Source organism: Diadema setosum, chromosome 21 (assembly GCF_964275005.1).
Source record: "Diadema setosum chromosome 21, eeDiaSeto1, whole genome shotgun sequence".
Lineage (NCBI taxonomy): Eukaryota > Metazoa > Echinodermata > Echinoidea > Diadematoida > Diadematidae > Diadema > Diadema setosum.
In genome coordinates, this window is record NC_092705.1 from 22,189,296 (window position 1) to 22,212,019 (window position 22,724).

The 22,724-nt window shown below is 39.3% G+C and overlaps 1 protein-coding gene across 1 annotated transcript in view; it reads right to left on the minus strand.

The window, feature by feature from the left end:
* The window catches only part of LOC140244257 (cholinesterase-like), a 117,398-nt gene that overhangs the window by 20,680 nt on the left and 73,994 nt on the right, over positions 1-22,724 (minus strand). Inside the window, exon 2 of the mRNA XM_072323895.1 lies at positions 16,337-16,610. The gene's annotated coding sequence lies outside the window, so the exon portion shown is untranslated. The remainder of the gene's footprint in view (positions 1-16,336; positions 16,611-22,724) is intronic.

The following is a 22,724-nucleotide window of genomic DNA, read 5'->3' on the forward strand; positions in this document are numbered from 1 at the left end:
TGATCGAATGTAACTAGCGCCATCTTTCGCTAATGTCTATTACCTTTCTCGCACGCGCGACACCATGTCCTTTTGACCAGCGCCAGTTCACCGGAGATGCTAGCCACTTGAAATTTCTCTCCAAAAAGACAAGAAATCTTCATGTTTCATGCGATAGCTCCCCGACCGACCGACCGACCACCACCACCACCATCACCACCACCACCAACAACGACGACGACGACGACGACGAAAACAACAACAACCGAACAAAACAAAACAAAATAAAACCTCATCGCACATGCGTCCTTGTTATCTGACTGTGCAGCTTCTCATTTCTCCTAAAAAAAACCAACAAAACAAAACAAAAAAAAAAACCCAGCAATAATGACAACAACAAACAAGAGACCCAGGGGTCTCGCGCTCCCCTGAGTATCGCAAGTTTGGTGAAAATGCATTACGGCATTTTCAAGAAAAAGATGATAGTGTACAATTTGGGCCCCATTAGGACCCCTCCCCACCCCCCTCCCCTGGGTCCCAAGGGGGGGGGGGGGACCCCTGATTCCGCCATGAACAAACTTGAAACTAACAGTCTTTAATGTATAAACTCATAGTATTAAGAAGATTTTTTTTTTTTTTAAAGATTCCTTAACTTTGGGGGATTTGGGCCCTCTGGGGGACCCCAGGTGAGGTATGGTACCCACTTGAACAAATTGAGATCCTATCCCCCTAGGGATGCTTCCTGCCAAGTTTGGTGAAAATCGGTCAAGGGGTTCCCAAGAAGAAGATGAAAATGTAAAAAGTTTACGCACGACGCACGACGCACGACGGACGCCGGACGAAGAGCGATCGCAATAGCTCGCTTGAGCCTATGGCTCAGGTGAGCTAAAAACGTATACATCTTTGAGAAAAAACAACAACAAACAAATCCAGCAAAAGAAGATCCTAAAGGGACGTTACATTCCTCCCCCCCCCCCCCCCATATCGACCTATACTTTGACCAACCGTTTTTTTTCTTTCAATTTCCATCAACCGCCGATTTTAAGGGCTTAATTTTCAGTCTAATGAGTTATCTGCGTTTACTGATTTACGTTTATATCACGATTGAAGAAGTAGATATGACTGGCTTCAAGTCGTTTTAAGGTATAACGATGTGTCAGCACCATGATATTATGATTGTGATCGTTAATACTATTATACTAATATCCACACTTTAAGTCATGGACACTTTTCTTCACAGAGACATTCTATATACTCCTCGATCTTCTCCCGTTCACGTGTACAGATCAGGAGTTGGGTACAAGCCTAGAGATGAATGGATCTGTAATTAGACTGGTGGGGAATCAGGCAATGTCCTCTGACGTAAAGGCAACGGTTAAAGGAGACCTCCGGATGATTTTCAGACTTTTACATATGACCAACTATAAATTGGTTGTACTGGGTACGGAGTTTCAGAATTTGAAGTGTGTTGGGATGAGGAATAAGAATGTTTTAAAAATTTTTAACAAATCACAAATGAACAAGGAAGATGACATGGCAGCCTCAGAGGCTCAAGTGAGCAGAACAAAAGAAGAAAGCATGCATAAATTCTACACAGGTGAACTTGTCAAGAACGTGCTTTGTAATGGTATTACACTGCTACATTTCTGAAATATGTGAGGCTCCTATGTCACATCATCCTTGTTCAGTGTAATTTGTTTTGGGTTTGTTTTTTTTTTTCAGAATACTGATTTCGCTACTCAAGGACCACAAACAATTCTACAAATCTATACACGGAGCTGTTGAATTACGTACTACATGATGTGAAATTATGAAAATTGTCTGGAATGCGCCCCTTTAAGTTTTCGTAGCTCAAGACATAGCAAGCCGTGTGACACGAGCGTATTGTACTGGCTGACAACTTGATTCCGAAATGGGTCATTGCGTTTCGCTGCAATATCCATATCCCTTTCAGCGTGCGTCTCGATAGCTGCGCTGTGCAAGCTATATCCCATAACAGTGTATATATTTATTCATAAGAAGAGAGTTTGGGAAGAAGCGGAGCAAACGTGGTTAGTGACAAAGTCCGTATTTCGATTTCCGCTTCTCTTGTGTACCCAGTAATACATCATGGACTTCGTTTTGTTTGCCCATGTGTAAAAAGAGCGGTATTACATGCTTGAATTTTGATATTCATCTTATTGAATCCCCTGCCACTTTTCCCAAATTTTTAATGTGCTGTTTTTATTTGATCTTTTTTGTTTGTTTGTTTGTTTGTTTGTTTGCTCATTTGATTGTTTGTTTGTTTGTTTGTTTGTTTGTTTTTTTTGGGGGGGGGGTGTAAATGTATTTTAAGACTTCTACCATACATAGGCATCCTTTTCCTTCGATGAAATTTCCTGGTCCAATCTATTGCGTCAGTGCGTATATACGTCATTTTGCACTAAAATACCTGTACGTTTCAGCCATTAAAGCCACTGTTTACCATTAGGAACAGTGAAAAAAAAAAAAGGTTCGAATTCTCACATTTAATGCATAATATGTATAGTTCAGCTGTATCACAAATCATCCTGCCATATTAAAGGAGATATCACTAATTTTCTCAATAAACCATTACTGCAGAGGATTTATTATATAAACGATTGTAACAAAACTATTGTTCACATTTTGCATGTTTAAGAAACATAACATTGATTACACTAACATTTCTGCAATGGTTGTTTCTATCACTATCTCTCATTTTAGGGTTAGAACTATTTTGAAGCTCTAAAGCTGTTGGGTTTGTTTTTTTTTTCAGATGGTAAATAGTGGCTTTAATTCCCTGCCCACCCCACCCCAAAAAACCCCACCTGTAATCAACCATCAAACAATACCAACAAACACAGATCAGACCGTGATGATGTAAATGAGTTTCAATACACCATTTATTCAAATCATGAAATACGAAGCGCGAAAAGGAGAGGGAAACGTAGATATTCCATAATCTCACATGATAATCTGCCCAAAACCAATCCCAACCCTCCAAGAAAAACAAAAACAAAAACAAAACGAAACATAAATCTTCCATAGCTTGCATAGCTGGACATCCTGTAATAACGAGCCTATTATGGAGTGAGTTTCCGCTATTAACCTTTCTCGGTGGTGCACTGCAACCCTCTACGGTGCAGCGATCCGGAAAATCAAAGTTGCATCTATTTGGCAGAATCGGTCCATTAGTCAGTCCCGAACATTCAATGTATTACATTTCCTTTTTCTCTTTCTCTCTCACGATAATTACAAACAACAAGGATGGAATAATCTCACTGCACAGAATGATATAAGGCTTCTGAAACTATCGTACTGTCAGTCAAATAATGACGAAGGAGAGGTAAAACAACAACAACAACATCAACAATAACAACATCATCAACAACAACAGCAACAACAACAGCAACAACAGCAACAACTTCAGAATGTGGTATGATTATATAGTTTCAATCTGATCGACCTGTTCTTCAAATTCTGAATATTACTTTGAATCTCAAATTTTGTTTGCAACCAGTGAATTCCACTGTAATAAAGTATGGTATCATCTTATTACTTCCAAGAGAGAGAGAGAGAGAGAGAGAAAAATCGCCTTTAGAACATAGGAACATAACAATCACTGTAGTGAGAGGCATCATTTAGAATGCGTCAGAGTGATGAAAACAAAGGGTGGAGATACAAACTGGATTCATTAGATAATATTTACTCAAACAAATACACAAACAAATAAAGTATTTCATCATCATTGCAAGCGCATTGCTGCCGCAACCCCAAGCCAGCTATATGGTGATCGCTGGGTATCAGTTACCCTTCATTTGCATAGATGCCTTTGACCCAATTTATTATGCCCGACCTTCTTGGAGACATGAAGTGGCGGGGAGAAGACAAAGTAGGAGAAGATCAGTGGCTGCCACTTGCCCCTGTTTGGGATGCTGACTTTACACCAGACACACTACTTAACACCATTTCACTGACACCGGATAGCACCGGCGTACTCGCGAGCGAAAAGTTCGCATCATATCACTTAGATTCATTTTTCCCCCTTGAGAGTTGTCCCCTTCAATCTCAGCTGATGTTACCATCCATTCCGTGAGAAATTCAGAAACCATTTAACTTTCCTACGAATCTACGTGTGTCCGCTAGAAGGCCGTTGCGTGTCATACATGTATGTTACGTGACGCTTAATCTACAACGACCGTGTGATGCGGTATAAGCCTGATATGAAATCGAATGATATGGCAAGTAAACTCGACCTTCCAAATGAAGGTTGTTGATTGTATGAAAAACACCTTTTGGCATGTCCCTATATTTTCTAGGGGTGATGCTCGTTATTTTGAACGTTCGTTAATCCGAAAACGAAACAAGGCTCGTTATTCTGCTGCACACAAATTCCTGGTGCCCGTCATGTTCGTTAATTCGGAAAAAGAGTTCGTCTCATCTGAACATTGTGCCGTTATCCTAAAGGTTTGTTATTGTGCAGGTTCGTTAATCCGCAAATGAAAAGACAGTGCGTAAACCTATACTAACGAATCTTCGGAATTACGAACCTTTGTTAGATTAACGAACCTTCAAATAATGAACAGTATTTCATTTTCGGATTAAACAAACCTTCGGAATTACGGACTTTCGGAATAATGAACTGTAACCTTTTCTCTGGGACCTTTATGATGCCTGACAGAGAAAATAATGTCAGTACAAATTGTACGATCTTTGGTAAGCGTCGTGTAAAATGTTGCAGCTACGACAACCGACAGCACGGACTCACGGTTTAACACCATAAAAACCAAAACAAGCAAGCAAACTTGTTAGCAAACAAGCAAGCAAGCAAACAAACAAACAAATAATAATTGTCCAAGATTGTTATCCAGTGATGGACTTTCACGGGGGGAAAAATAAGAGTGTGTTGGCGAGGAATACTGAGCTGTCCAACGTCCGGCGACGGAGAGAAACTAAATAATTCTCATCATGCCCGTCATCGAGTCAACGCGCATACTAAAGTTCTCAAATTCCCCGACATTTATATTGCTCCAAAGATGTGTGTTAAGGCTGCAAGATTGGCGTCACCGGATATCACACATATCCGCGCGTGGTAGCTTGTTAATATTATTTTGGTCAGAGGCGCAAAATGGGTCACGAGAAAGCGCCACAACACTTTAGTATTTAAAGTATATGAAGATAACAACGATGTAAATATACATGTCTTCATTAACAATTCAATTTCCAAACAATGATATATCCGCAAATTATTATCCATCACATTACTGCTGGTCGTGTAGAAAAGCAGACTTGTGAAAAGAAGGGCATTTCAATTTTGCTGACTAGCCATATAAGAGATAATGTGACAAACGAAAGTACATAATTTTTTTTTCTTTTTTAACTTTTTAAGGCAGCCGTAAATACTAAACATGATAAGATTCTCTTTCTGGTTTCTTAATGAGAAATATGTCTTTATGGCGTATTAAGACGAATCTAGGTGCCTATAATTATATTAAGAAGTGTACACAGTCCACCAAAATCTTGCCCAAACGTCCACAAGAACTTTCCAGGCCTGCAATATCTCTAAGAAAATGACCGCACATATATCATCGTGTAGGAGAGGATTTACGATGATTATTTCACAACTCTCCTCGATCCATCCGCGCTCTTTAAAGAATTCGGTCAAAGCCAATCCTTCTGGCTAACAAGATGTCCTCTGCATCTTATGTACACAGCGGCATGTGGATACCCGGGTCCCATTACTGCCAGCGAGCGCGAACTTCCCGCTTATTTCCATACCACCAAACTCTCTACTTCCGCAGCTGGTGCGACGCTGGGGAATGTGTGGGTATGCATTATATGCATGACATGGCAGCTCTGTGTGTATCTACACACTACATACACACGCACGCACACACCCTTGCACCCATACGCTTACACGCCGTTCCACTGCTTGCGGGTGATTTTTTCTTTCTTTGTCCTCATAAAGGACAAGTTCACATTCATATGGATTGAGTGAATGCAGCAATACTCAGTATAACACATCAGTGAAAGTTTGAGGAAAATCAGACAATCCGTTCAAAAGTTATGACTTTTTAAAGTTTCCGCGAAGTCACTGCTGGATGAGGAGACTACTACAGCTTGTGATGTCACATGGGCAGAACGATGTAAGGAAGGAGGATTTTTACAAAATATATTTAAAAACACACACACACACACACACATTCCCTCGACTTGTCACGCTGACATAATATGCTAAAGATAATATGATTCTCCCCTGCCTTCTGAAAGAGGCAAGTCAATTGCTCTCTCATTATGCCAGAAAAGTGAAAAATATGTTGAATTGTCTTTATATTTTCTTTATATCGTTCTACACATGTGACATCGCAAGCTGTATTAGTCTTCTCATCCAGCGACGGCAGTACTGCGACTTTAAAGATTCTCAACTTTTGAATGGATTGTGCGATTTTCCTCAAACTTACACCAGTGTGTCCTATCAATACTGCTGCATTCTCTCTGTTCACATTATATCGGTGAACTTGTCCTTTAAGTCCTAACTCTTTGCTAATTTGCAGAGGGTTGTATGTAAATACGAACAGGAGTGGAGGCAGATTGAAGTCATAGTTTAGCAAGAAGGGTTAACCATACCGTCAGCTAAACATTATTATAGATTATTTCTGCATAAGAAAAAACAAGAACCTTCGTGTTTATATTTCTGGCAAGGTTATTTGGATCTACCGTGGGATTTCGATTGGAAAAAGGTGTTGCAATATAAGTTTCGTCAGATTAATGATAATAGAATAAATCACTTTAATTCTAAGCTTTTTCATCGAATATTGCCCAGTAAAGACAATTTGTTCAAATGGGAAATTTTGAATGATGATTTGTGTATCATATGTAATTGTAAAGAAACCACTTGTCATTTTTTGCTGAAATGCAAAAAAAAAAATATATATATATATATCAAAATGTATTGGAAAGTGATTTCGGTTTTAATTCGAAATATTTTCGATCTTGTAATTGATATCAACGAAAAAGTTATTATTCTCGGATATGATATAGGAAACAAAAAGATGAAATGAGTAAACTTTTGAATTATGCCCAATTCATTGTCTACAGGAATTACGTCAGAGAACGCAATGAAAAAAACAAATGCTTATAGGGGCTGTATAGTACTGGTTGAGGTGGGGATTCATGTTTTTCACATTCCTAAGTGAGATAATGAGAAACCCCTTATGATATATGAAAGAGCATGTAATTTTAAGAAGGATTCAACGTTTATTTGATGAAAATTGGTTTTCAAATGGCTGAGATATCCAAAAAAGTGATAATAATAAAAGACTACAGGCCACCTTGGAACTTTATTAGGATCTCTTTGTTTCACCATGTTTTTGGATATCTCGGCCACTTCAAAACCGATTTTCATTAAATAAACTTTTGATACCCCTTAGAATTGCATGCTCTTTGACATCTCATAGAGTGGTTTCTGAATATCTCGCAAAACGTTAAAAGCTAAATCCTCACCTCGACCAGAACTGTACACACCCTTTAAATGTATACCATTTAGTAGAAGATTTGAAAGCGGAATTAAGATTTTATATCAGTTTGAAGTACAACCAAACAAGATTTGATGATATTGGATTAAAAGAATACGTAACTACTTTGGTTGGTATCACTGATGTACCCTTTTAATGATTTTTTCCGTCAAATTGGTTATGTTGAGTGCCTTTTGAAAACTTGTGGATAAAGTGATTGTAAATATGTGAAGTTATGTGGAAAGTAAAATACCTTAGATGAGGAAAATAGAAAAAAAAATATTCTCATCTTTTAGCGCCACACAAGACAGAATTTCATTATTGCAAAACTTCTGCTTCATGGAATTACCTTACAGAAAACACAGAGTTTTTGAAGAGTATCGTGTGCAGGAAATATGGGCAAATGTATAAGGCCATCCACAACGTGAAGCTGTATTAAAAGCAGTCCACATCAAATGCGGTGGGAGGGCCCGGGCCACAGTGCCTTTAACCACCAAAAGGGCCTCTCTTTTCCAATAACACAATCATTTTGAACATTAGTTTTGCACGTATGTATATATATATATATATATATATATATATATATATATATATATATATAAAATAAATGTATATATATATATATATGTGTGTGTGTGTGTGTGTGTGTGTGTGTGCGCGCGCTAATCAAATAATGGAATAATGGGAATAAAATCTCATTTGAATTTGAAAAATACAATATACACAATCCATCATCAAGAACTGATTGATTATACACCCGGAAGCAACTGTACGGGATCATTCGATTCGATTAAACGGACTTCTTGAAAATCTGTTTTGGTTAGTTGAGATCATTGAAATACCAGATGCTTTGAAAAAAGACGCAACACATCAGCCATTCCTCAAAAGCACGACAGTGCCTTGGTAGTCGTCTGTCATGCCACTCTCCTCTATCGGCGGCATCCCTTCCAAACTTCGATAACGTCTGCTCACTGTAACAGTAGGTCGCCATTCGGTGAACCCCCTTTTACAGGTCTCTCTCTTTTCTTCCTTCGCAGTCTGCTTGTCATGAGCATGATAAAGGGAAACATCGCACTGACATACCCAGTGACATAATGTTCCCGTATTGACTGAACCTGCTCGGCTGGTTTGGAGACCTCAAAGGGAAAAGATTCGAATTTTGAAAACGGTAGACACAAGGAAATCTACTTGTCGGTCGTTGCCCCAGTCCGGGAGATTTCCGTCCAGGCCTTATCCATATATAACTCTGTCATCACTCTTTATTGGGAAAACCACTAAGCGTTATCAAATAGGTGATCGTATGCAAGATGTGGCATCTTCAAGTATGAAATCAAAAGCATTTATTTATCTATTCTGAGAGGGGAGAGATACCAGGCTTACAGGTGAGGTAACCGCAGAACATTTATAGAACGTTTCCCCTATTTTTTTGTTTTTGTTTTTGTTTTAAGGAATCCATAATGGAACAGGTGGCACAGCCTTTTTTCGGGGGGGGGGGGGTAAATCACTGTCTTATCCTATCTGGTTAAGTGCATGTATGAGATAGCTGCAGAACCAAAGAGGAGGAATGGAGGAAGTATACGAACAGACCCAGTCCCACTCGAAGCAGTCATGATTCTGTGACGTCACGCCCGAAGATAAAGTCGCCATATCTAAACATGTGATCCACCCTTTTAACATTAATCTCGCGGGGCCCGGCCGGTTTGCACATCGGTCTCGGAAGCGGAACGCGTATATCTCGAAAGCCGATAAGAGGAACAGAAGAACTGTGCCGGGAACGCCGCCTCGTAACCTGTCGTGTTCCTTGTGTGACGTCAATATATATATTGCATCCAGTGTAAACACTGAACAGTCCTCCATATTCTGGGTTTTGCAAATTGCTTTAAGGATCTTTACAGATGGAACACGGCAAATAGACACAAAGACAGAGAAAGAGAGAGGGAGAGGGAGAGATTTAGTATGGATGAACCAGGGAGATAGAGGGAGAGATAGACAAAGAGCGAGATATCAAAGCGAGAGAAAACACGACAGAAATATACTTTCCAGATATGATTGCATCGTGAAAATGTCTTCCGGTAATTGATGGACTAAATAAGCGATCGCAGTCAGAGAGCCTCAGGGCCCATTTCACACAGGTCACAAAGTCACGGAGGACATGAACTACCAGGAAGATGCAAACAAGGTGATGGAAAAAATATAGAACACAAAATGATACGACGTTTACTGAAAAAATGTATATAGAAAAGGGTTTCAGGTGAAATGAAGGACGGATATACAGTTATAGAAAAAGTAAACAATATTGAACAAAATGAACAAGAAGAACAAAAAAAAAAGAAGGAAAAAAGACGCAGAAAGGGAAAAGAATTTATGAAGGGGGAATTCTTAGAGTCCGAAAAGTTAAAGGGATGGTATAGCTTTGGTTGGGATGGGGATTCACATTTAAGATGTTTGCAAGATGATTAAAAACCACCTATATGTATATGAAATATTCTGAGAGGAACTGAAAGTTTATTTGATGCACCATTTGATGTAAATCGGTTTTCAAATGGTTGAGATATCAAAAAACAAAGATGCTTTAACCACCTTTTATTAGGACCAATTTTTTTTTACTTTGTTTTTGGATATCTCAGCCATTTCAAAACCGAATTTCACCAAATAAACTTTTAATTTCTCGTAGAATAAAAAATTGTATGATCTTTCATGGAGTGGTTTATAATTATCTTGTAAGAAGTTAAAGCCTGAATCCACATCTCAACCAAACTACACCGTCCCTTTAATATTCATACTATCGAAGATCTTCCGTACTTGACGTGGCTACTATGTCTGACAAACGTTCTCCCCTCTGGAAGACCTCAATGTTTAACTTTACCATCATTTGCATTCTTGCCGGGGCAGCACTTATAGAGAAAGGGGCACCGCTCACCACATGCCAGAGCATCAGGGCGAGTCGGCGATGGCGAGTAGGCCGATGACAGGCCGAGTTTGTTCTGCGTGTTAGTGTTACGCTTACATTGGCACGTAACACACCAGACAAATCTATCGTAGATTGCGAAGTGCCTTCCCGGAAAGGTTCCCCCGACTACCACCTTACCTCGTATATGTCGTGGGACCTTCGTGCGTTTGTGACACGCTGACAATTTGATCTTATTTACTTACATCGAGTCTAATACGATGATAACACAAGATGTTGATATTAGTTCCCCGTCTGTATACATCTCTCTCTCCCTCTATCTCTCATTTTTTCTCTCTCTCTTTCACTCTATCTTCCTGTCCCCCCCCCCCTCCCCCCGCTCGATCTCTCTCTCTTAAACAAGAACAAACATGCCAAAGGCTTATGGCGGAGGTGGCAGCCGTGTTTTAGATGTAACATCGAAGTTGCTTGTGTAAACTCTGCCCTCTTCGAGCAAAGTTTGATATCAAGCCTAGATTTATAGCAAAACACTTGAGTAAAATTTAATATTTGGGTCCTTTCTAATCTTTTTGAATCTTTGAAGAGACGATAGTGACGTAGATATCAGTCCTAAACTTTCATTTACTGGTTTGGCCTTTCCCAAAAATAAACTCAAAACAACAGATTTTGGAAAAAGATTAATCACATTCGAGTTAGGGAGGGGACAAAAATTACTAGCAGATACAATAATATATCTTATACAATGGGTCATATTCATAAAATTTCATTGCAGAAGCTAACCAGAAACTCATACTGTAAAAGACGGAGTTCTGTGCCCTTTGCATAGGGGCGGTCCTTCCTAATTTATCCACGGACTAAGTAGAGAGACTTGTGAAACACTCCGTGAAAGTTTGAAGGAAAATTAGAAAATCCGTTCAAAGTTAGGACTATTCAACATAATGCGTTCAAGATTTGGTAATTCCATGTGCTGCCTTTCATACGTGAGAACTGCAAATTCTTGAAATTACACTAGAAACAGAATCATTGAAAAGAAAACTCTACAAAAGAACTTTGCATATTTTTTTTGACTGAATGTATGACTATTGCCAACCATGTTAACCATAGCTATCGATGGAGTGTTTCATAGCACTGATACTGTTATCATCACCATGAAATCATTTCGTGCTGATTTCATTGCCAATTTTTTTTTACTTGTAATATCAACATCTCTCACGAATTGACAAAAAAAAAAAAAAACTTGTGAGAGCACACAAGGGCACAGACGGGGAAACTGATACAAACAGACCAGGTGTAATAAAGACAAGACCCAAAAAAAAGAAGAGAGAAATGATACATCAAAAACCTTGACCACACGACAGAGTTTTGATGGTCGACCAAGCCTGGTCATAACGCCTGTTTTGCGGTAACCTGTCAAGGTAGGGCTCTTTTTTGTTCAATTAAATAGTATCTTTATTGACACGAACACATGGTCACCGTAACGTCCCGATCCCAGGCACGCGTTAAACTCCACATGACCCTTTGACCTAACGTTATCATTAGCAGAGGAAATGAATAATTACTTGTAAAGAGCAAACACGAGTCCAACACAATTATAATAGACCGTCAGTCACAAGCAAATCAAACACAGAAAACGTGATAAAGCAGGCCACTTGGCTTAGTGCAAAACAATGAAGAGAAAGTGCATTTGAGTTGACATTCTGAAGCAGTTGCCTACGAGTTTGTGAAATTTCTCGTTAAGGACTTTGATCGTAACATTGCAGTCTCATCGCAGACGATGAAGGCAATAGATTACAGCAAGGAGGTGAGGGGAAACTTTACTCATATATAGCAACATAACAAAGTTTGAAGAACGTTCTTCACATTTTTGTTTCTCATGAACACTTTCAATCACCTTACTGCCTCTCTCTCTCTCTCTCTATCTCTGCCTCTCTATCAATCCATCCATCAGTCAATCAAGCTATCTATCTATCTATCTATCTATCTATCTGTCTATCTACACAGTTCATCCAGTTTCATTTATGTATACTTGTACATTATATATTATAACAGTATATTGACCTTGACCTTATCTTTCAACATACACACACACACACACATATATATATATATATATATATATATATATATATTCATGTATATTCATATGTAGTAAACAAATCGCTGTAAGTTTGTCGAGTAAAATGAAACGTCTATACTTTTAATTGTGTTGGCCATGGCTCCGTGGTTTGTTTCAAGGAGCCTAAAAGGTGCAAATAGTCGGCCTACTACAGTATACAAAGCGAGCTTAGGAATCATAGTCCACGCTCATCATAGGTATCACCGTATTGAAAGCCGGTCAGGGCATCCATGACTAACTCGTTTGTTCGGGTTTTTTTTTTTTTTTTTTTTTTCGTTTCAGCCTTCATTCGAGAAATATCAATATAGACGCGGTAAATTGGATTTTGATAGAATCACAAACCTCTCAGGCAGATTCTAGATCACTACCATACACGATGCAGAGTAAACGATATAATTCTGTTTCATTGTCTGAAGAGATAACAACTGCGCAATATAGTACGATTTGCAAAATCATATCCCTCTCCTTCTCTTTTCTATTTCTCTTTCTCTATCTATCTCTCCCTCCCTCTCTTTCTTTCTTTCTTTCTTTCTTTCTTTCTTTCTTTCTTTCTTTCTATTTTCTGTGAAGGAGATTATTTTGACAGGAAAAAAACCCTATTTCATGCACAAGCAAATGACGATGTGCCTCTATGTTTGCCCAGTCATTTTGCTGAACGACATATTCCCGTTTACGCAAAACATAATACTGCCAGAATTTGAAAGATGGAAACTACGAAGAATACATTTCCGAGTTTGTACTTTACCATATAGGGACAGGTATGAAGGAGTTGTTTCATTGTTGATATCTTTGCGATCTTTACTTGCATATGTGACCCACTACAACAAAAGGATCCTAAAGTCGCTGATGGGCGAGCCAAGCATGGCCCAGAAAAAAATTGCTATTTTCTGGCCTTTCCTTTGATCATTTAGCTTCGAAATTTCGGCAGATGATAGAAGATACATTAGACTACAAAATTATGTAAAAACAGAAATCCGAACGTTTTGACAGATTTTGGTGTTCTGACTTCAAACATGATTTTCTTGGCTCACCCGTCAGCGACTTTAGGATCCTTTTGTTGTAGCGGGTCACATATAGCTTGCCAATATAATCTTACGCGTCGTTTCATGATTGTTTGAGACGACAAGCAATAGAATACAGCAACAACTCGTCCATTCAGTTCATGATTGTCCTAATAGTCTTTGCAACTGAACAGACCAAGAAATGGTTCTGCAAGTCGTTAAAAAAGACAGGAAAAAGGGAATGAAAGAAAATGAAAAAGAATAAAAAGTGGGAAATTCACTTATCGTTTAAATGTGTTCGGACCAACTAGATTTGCACAATGGAAAACCTCGTGAATGGCCTTTAATTGAGAACTCTGACGTCATAGCCAGGTGGCTACCTGGCGGTAATTGCAGAAATGGAGGGAGCGACCACATGGCAAAACACGGGGGCTCTCCCGAAAGCAGACATCATTACTGGCGTATACGAGGGTGGCTCGAATCTTCCTGCGGGAGAGAAATGCGAGAGCTTCTATCTGTTTGTAACAAAATTTTGCCACGAGAATCAAACATGTTTCTTGAACGTTCCTTTTTATCCAATTGAGTCTATGAGAGATCATTCATGCACCTTTAATTACGGAGTATACATTCATTGCGTTTATTTTCACAATCTTTTTGGAGAAATTTTGGATGTTAATGGCATAGACTTTATTCTCTTTCTCGCTTTTAAACTGTAAACGTTAGCCTGTGCTAAAATATGGCACATGCGAGCATGACACGAAATTCTGAATCTCTACGCTATATACCAGTATTCGGGGCAGTAAATGAGGGCTTCCACATTTTATAAAGAGCGGGGCAAGGCAAGTACGGGAGGGACCTGGGTATTGTCAATTTCCTACTTCCTGCCGTTGCGATACTCTGCCAACAGTGTGTCCAGTATCTGACACAGCAGGGGGACACAGACTCCTCCTCCCCCCCCCCCCCCTTTAGAGTCATTGTCATAGCGCCTGTTAAGAAACATCTCACGTAAAGGCAGTCGTGCATATTACGATCATCGCGCTCTCCGCTGTGGATGTGACCACAACAATAATTCACCTAGGCAGTTAGTCGCCAAGTTTCTTTGCTCCTGAAAGCAAGTCTGAAGGAAGGCTGTACGCAGCTTCAGAAGGGAGGATGGTGAGAGCTAGACACGCGACCGCTGCAAAGAAAAAGTGACTCACAGAATGATACCAACTTAAAATGACACACAGACAACTTCGCTAGCTCCTACTATGCCTCAGAGCCAACATCCGCGTTTGCAAAAAGTTGTTGAAAAGATAAAATCCTATGACTCAGTAAACAAATATGGATAATCACATCAATTGAAGAAATACAGGCTATTGCCTACAGTTTGTACATTTCAAATGCTCGAGATATACACTGTATTCGAGTTTGCACGAATCATCAGTCACGAAAACTATAATTCGCTTGAATCAAAATCGGTCAGGAGTATTAATTCTGGTGTTCCAACGCGATCTTGTGCATTATTAAGCAATAAAATTGAGAGCTAATAGATAGGGCGCAAAAATCAACGCAGTGCGTGTAGAAATACTGTTCCATAAGTGGGAAAGAAAATATTCGATATGGGGCTGTTAGCATTTGCCCACGAAAGTTTGCTATACAAGTAAAACATCACAGCTATTATAGCTACCTTCTTCGACATGATTGTATATACCTGAAGTATACGCACGTATTTTTCGTCTGTTTGTTTGGTTGTTTGTCTGTTTGTTTGTTGAATTGATTAGTTCGGGAAGGTATCGCTTTCAGTGAAGCAAGGAAGAGTCTAAAGCTTGTTCAGCAAAACGATAGTTGAAAGGTGGGTCTCCCCTTATCAAAAATAAAGCTCGTCACTTTTCTCCGAAAAAAAAAAAAAGCTTTCGAATTCCGAAAACGACACTCGGCTCTTAAAGGGCCCCTGAAATCCAAATGCACGTTGATTTGTGTTGATGTATGATACCCTCAACATCACTTTTGCGGTGAAACGAATATCTAGAAACATTCCATATATTTTTAACGATTTTTTTTTCTTCTATTTTTCTTCAGATTACTTGGGAACGCCCACAAAAAATCCTTCCAAACCAATCAATATTAATATTCTTGAGATGACCTCATCTGTCAATCATTGCTAAAGTACTGAAATGTTTAACAAAAGACATTGGAATGCACCTTCCCCTCGACTCAGTATAACTTGCGTGTTCCCTCGCCATGTCTTTTGTTAGTCACATTAATATGACAGAAACATGCAAGTTAAGCTGAGTCGACAGGAAGGTGCATTCCAATGTCTTTTGTTAAACATTTTAGTACTTTAGCAATGATTGACAGATGAGGTCATCTCAAGAATATTAATATTGATTGGTTTGGAAGGATTTTTTGTGGGCGTTCCCAAGTAATCTGAAGAAAAATAGAAGAAAAAATCGTTAAAAATATATGGAATGTTTCTAGATATTCGTTTCACCGCAAAAGTGATGTTTAGGGTGTCATAAATCAACACAAATCAACGTGCATTTGGATTTCAGGGCCCCTTTAATTCTACTAGCTGCGATCATTTTACACCTATAATACGTATAGTATGGCAGGAAGGAAACGTTGCTGACACTGTATTGCTGACACTATATCAAGCTGTACCCTAAAGAAGTTTGTCTTCTGCCGGCTCTCTGAGTCTTCAAGTAAAACAACAATTGATTTTTGGGGCAACAACAACAACAAAAAGAAAAAGAAGCATGGATATGAAACATTATGACAACGAGATTGTGATGGCTATAAAATACGGTGATATTTCGTAGAAACGGAATCTACTCACCACAAAATTAATCGCCTGAAGACGGCTTGATGGTGATGAGTGGACACTATCCAGCGACTGGTCGGTGTGTTGACATCAGGTGTAGATGATACGCCAGGGGCGAATTGAAACTGGATGAGGGTCCCGGCGCACTATTCCTACGGCCGTAATCCACACGACTTTTGCTGCTTCATGGAATGGCTTCCTGATATCGTCCTCTGCTTACTCGCCCGGTAGTCTCAAAACGAGGTCGCGACTTTAGCGTCGAACAAGGAGCACGGAGACGCGAAGTGCCCTGCAATTTCAACAAAACGAAGGACAGATTTGTGGTAAAGCTCATGAATCATGGTTGACCGGGGTGAATACGTTCAAGAAGGGTTAATCAAGCTCTCTATCGCGTGATATATACGTTTGATGATATCTGCAAACCAAGCTTACTTTTAACCAGAAAGATAAAATTGGGTTAGGTATTCCATGTCAACAGTCATAGCCAATAATCCGACTAGAAAATTGCCTCGGCTGGCAGCTCCTTCTTCATTTCCTCAATTGCTTCTTCTTCTTCTCATCTTACTCTCCTCTCTCCCTCTCTGACTGTCTGTCTGTCTGTCTCTCTCTCTCTTTCTCTCTCTCTCTCTCTTCATCTCTCTATCCATCTCTATCTCTTGCACCATTGCAATTTGTACACACCTTGAAATGCATCCCGTTCTCCAGACAAATTTTTTCTACAATTATTTTTCTTCAAAAGATAGTTCTGCCTAATTGTCGCTCCATCGAATTACGTGTCTACCCCCCCCCCCCCTCCCCCCCGGTTTCTCTTTCTGTCTTCTATATCCCTCTCTCTTCTCACTAGCAACTGCACTCCTATACTCCCCAAATCGCAGTGGTTGGGTTGTAGACGACAGACAGGGCCCCCGGGGGCAGCCGATGGGGGTACACTTGACGACGTCTTTCGGTGAATTCAGCCCCTGTGACACCAGGGCAGGCGATCTTCGAGGAGAAACACAAGCCTGGAAATCGGAGAGATTGGGAGAGGGAGGTCCCCTGCAATTCCGGGAATTTGCCTGATCGTCTGTCTTCCTCAAGACATGCACTTTTCCCGCCACTTTTCCCCTTTCCTCCACCCCTATTACTGGATTGCCCTATTAGTCCAGGTGGATGAACTACGATCCGAATTGGCCTCAGTTTGCGTTCATGCAGTGCGCGCATCGTCCCGTGCCACCACCTTGCAGGTATACAGTATACCTACAGTGCGCGCCCGTCTGAGACTTTCAAAAAACCGTCGGGGAAATAATTCGCATTTGAGCATGGTAGTGTCAGATTGTCACCTCGCTACTAACAACGACGACGACGACGACGACGACAACAACAAGAACAACAACAACAACATCATCATCACCATCACAATTATTATCATCATCAACAACAAGAACAACAAGAACAACATCAACATCAACAACAACAACAACGACCAGGGGCCCGTTTCATAAAACTTGTCATCAGTGACAACTGCCACATTTCTGTGACAAATTTGCTCTCAGCCAATCAGATGCAAGGATTTCAGTAGCTTGTCACATCTATGACAATTTGTCACTGATGACAAGTTTTATGAAACGGGCCCCCAGAACAACAACAACAACAACAACAACAACAACAACAACAACTCGATATTTATGAACAATATCGATATCGTAAAGACTTGAGGAGAGATTTCAAGTCTGGCGGCACTGAACCAGATTTTTGTCTTCCGGGTAAACAAACAACAAATTCTTGTAGTTTTTCAGAACTTGATTTTCTTGTCGAACAGCGTATACAATGAGAAGGTATTTTTCTGTCATGACCATAATGACCTGATGTCGTTTCAAAACAATGTAAGTGGTGAAGAGAGTCGTAATCAAATCATTATCAAGAGCCTGTGTTGCATTTGATTTCATTGTTATTCTCAGGCCTTGGTCCTAGAGAGTTGAGACATTTTGACTGTAAACAACTGATAGTTTTAATCTTGACGAGAATTATTGAAACTGGCTGTAAAATTGATATTACGGCTTTTTGGCAATATGCAGTTGTGAAACCATGCCTGGTGATAACGTTTAAAGACCCGGTAGTGTGGAGAGTGGAAAGGCTGGCCCAGGGCCCTGTTTCATAAAGCTGTTCGTAAAGTTACGAATGACTTACGAGTGACTGGTGATCAGTTCTTGTGCTGAATTATGGAAATTCTGGTAAGTATAGCACATCAGAACTGATCACCAGTCGCTCGTAAGTTGTTCGTAACTTTACGAACAGCTTTATGAAACACCCCCAGATCTGATATATTCAAGAATCCCAGAAATAAACTGCGCACAGCTTTATCACTGATCTCTATGTAAGTACACACACACTACGACAGTCGAAAAATCTTGACTCGGAGTCGATCGTTGCTAATGAATGTAAGCTTCGATGCACATTATTCGCTGACGGGCTCTAATCGTGGTCTTTGAATGTAGCATGGTGGGCAGCGAATTATATCGATTCATGAATCCCCACCAATTGCCAACGGTACCGTTTCTTTAAACGGCAGTAATGCCTTTCACAATACTATAAGGATTAACATGATGAGGGCAAGTATGTAAAAGCAAGAAATGTATTTCAAGGGAAGGACAATCTTACGATGATATACGCGATATTTTCTTTTCTTTTCTTTACTGTTATTTTGGTTTTGCATTGGCCTATGTTAATGTGTTTTCTATTTTTCTTGTATAAATAGCACCAATGCCCTTAGATATACCCGTATAGAGGACCACATAAATGCAATGATTATTATAATTATCATTATCATTATCAACATCATCATCATCATCATCATTATCATCATCATCATCATTATCAAAACCACCACAAATATTTCTGCTTCAAGAGTATATGGACGGGGGCATTTGACAAAATACGCTCTATATGTCCTCTTCCGAACAGTGTTTAGTTTTTAGCAGTGATACTAGAACTGAAAGCGAATGCTTGAAGGCGCTGGAGCGTTTTTGCAAACATTATTTGACTATATCTCATCCACATAAGGAAATAAGTTGCATTCGTATGTTTATTTTCTCTGTGAAAGTATTCTGCTTTTTTTTTAACAACTCCTTTCATGAAGCTGAGAGAACAGTAACAGTATGTGACCGACAAAAAAATGTCTTCCCAGTTTCATACAAGAAGAAGTCATTCCCAGTAAAAAAAAAAAAAGTAATAAAAAATAAAAAGATACACAGTTGAAAACAGTAAGAGAAAACAGCAAACTATATTCTTTAGGCACTTCTATCTATGATTGTACAACGATTTTAACAATGAAATTGAAATGGCTTCTAAAATGAAAGGCATTGGTCATTGTTAGCAGTGACAGACCTCGATTTTCAAGTATTCCAAGAAATGGGTTTAAGTTTATTCTTTTACATCATACAAGCAACGCTAATTAGCTGATTAAGACGTCAGTCACCACCATCATATCACATCATATTATATCATATATCATATCATATATCATATCATATCATATCACATCATATCATATCATACCATATCACATCATATCATATCATATCACATCATATCATATCATATCATATCATATCATATCATATCATATCATATCATATCATATCATATCATATCATACCATATCATATCATGTGAAATCATATCATATCTATTCTATCTTATCTTATCCTATCATATCATAATATCATCATATCATATCGTATATTTGATCATGACTGCGTAGGGTATATTACAACTTTGTCACTCTCACTGTGGAAACGATTAATAGCATACGAGTTTCACGAGTAACAGAATGATCAGGCAGCAATTTCGTCGACATTATTAAAGGAACTAATGATCTGGCGGATTCGTTTTAAAATGGCATATTTTGATACGTGGAGCCCATAGTTATGTAATGTATGTTATAAATCAAGATTAGATGAGAGTTATACATGTTATATGTGCGGAATACTCTCTAAAAAAATCGAGTGGAAATATTCACTCTTGAAGGAGTGAATACAAAAAAAAAGAATGAATTTAGAGTGAAATTGGAGTGAATCTTTAGTGAATCCAATGTTCATTTTCACTCGTTTAAGAGTGACCTCAGGGATCACTCCAAAATCTTCGAGTGATCCCTGAGGTCACTCCAAAATGAGTGAAAATGAACATTTTCACTCAAAATTCACTCCAATTTCACCCTAAATTCACTCTTGTTTGTATTCACTCCTTCAAGAGTGAATATTTTCACTCGATTTTTTTAGAGAATAAGTAAGATTGATTACGAAAAAAACCAACAAACAAACAAACACTCACACACACACAAACACACACAATGATGTCTCCTTCCTTCTGCCGTAGAAAAGTTACTTGCCCTTTAACGTTCCCACCCCTCGACCAGTACACGAAGAAAAGAAAAATATCCGATGGGAGATATCAGCGGAAGTCATGGCAAAAACAAATTGAACATACGTTCCTACTAAGTGGAAGTTAGGTTCAATCTGTCGAATTACCGCCGTCTTGTCTGTACCCACATCATGTAGTGAATCAAGACACCAAATAAAATCAAAGGCAACTCTCGTCTCTTATGCACGTCACGTATACATACACACATATACGCACTTTACACACACGCACACACACACACACATGTAGTCTACAAGACATACATTGTATGCATGATGTCTACACATACTCCGATAAGCACACACATGAATATATCATACACATAAACCTAACACACACACACACATATATATACATACACTTGTAAAGCAAAATACATAAAGACATAATATACACAAAAATATACACATAAATGCAGACTTGCATGAATACATAATATACCAAAAGTTGACATCATATACAGTATACCTTTAATAGAATGGCCTGGGAGCGATAGTACACACTGCAATATTATCCACGTATGCGTCCAATTTTGCCGTCCCTTTTCTTGTAAACATCTACATGAATTCTCAGTTCACCGTCAGCGTGACTTCATCACTTTTTCTCCCCAAAGATCTGGTGTTTTCTAGAGATGAAAACACACCATTCATTCTTCCCGGGCAGTTAAAGGTATACCTCGCTGACAATCTAGCAGCGCTCGCAGTGTTGTACATTCATAGTTCGTCGCCTTGCTACTGGTGTTTCACTCCGACATTCAGCTGCGGCGCATAACTCTAAGCATAGCGCACACGGTTTCGACGACTCACGCGCGGACACGTCCGTGAGATGACGAACCGCGCAAAATGCTTTTTAACTCGAAGGTTAGGATCTCTCGCGCAATATTCCTCGTCCAGTCTAGCGGGGCTACCACTGTGCCAGGGGCACTGAGAGGGCAGCGTTTACTAGTATGCGTAACGTTGACGTCATATCACAGCGCACCCACCCCGCAGTACAACCATCACCTACTTGTATACTGCTTCGTTTACAATTAGGCCTACTTTTTTGACTATCACGACTGTTGCTGTCGCTATACTCCTTACAAATACATTATACTGTCTACTTTACTTATAGTTCGTTTATGGCTATCCGATGTTCTTCTTTTTATATAACAAATATCGCACCCTGATATCCTCTCATTAGGTAAATCATGAATAATCATCATCAGATATTTTCCATTCAAGACCATATATTACTCCAATGATGTTAGCCATGCAGTGCGAGATTTCAAAGAGAACAAAAAAAAAATGCTTCGAAGCAGCTAATACCATCGTTACTATTTTCGCTACTGTGAGAACCATGACACTCCGCGTAATGGCCATGTCCCTATCATTACTGTCATCTCCAGACTATCATCATCATCATCATCATCATCATCATCATCATCATCATCATCATCATTATCATCATCATCATCATCATTATCATGAAAATCATCGTAATCGTGGCAGTAGGTTCATATGTCATATGTATAGAGGACATCACACTTTGCTAGATTCTTTGTAGAGAGCTTTTCCACCCTAATCTGCACTAAATTCCTTGAAAGATGTCTGGAATTGAAATAGCCGTCACGGGGGCATCCGAAATGATATGGGCGGGGCATCATATTCGCCCCTTGGCCGTACCAATATCCTTGTTATACTCTATCCCCATAGCCCTTAAACTTAACAGACATATACATGTCCATTTTGGCAACAAAAACGAACGGGAAGATTTTGTCTGTGATCGTGACAGACACACAGGGTAAACGTACATGATGTATTTGTCATGAATAAGAAAGATATATGGCACAACAGTCTGTAATTTTAAAGTACTTCATGAGCGGGTAATCAATTCCTGCATTATCATAGGGCATCAAAACGTTTCAGTTGAGAAGTAGAGATTCCCCTTCTATCTTGCCCGTGAAATATGATCATGTGTGTGTGTGTGTGTGTGTGTGTGTGTGTGTGTGTTTGTGTGTGTTTCATGG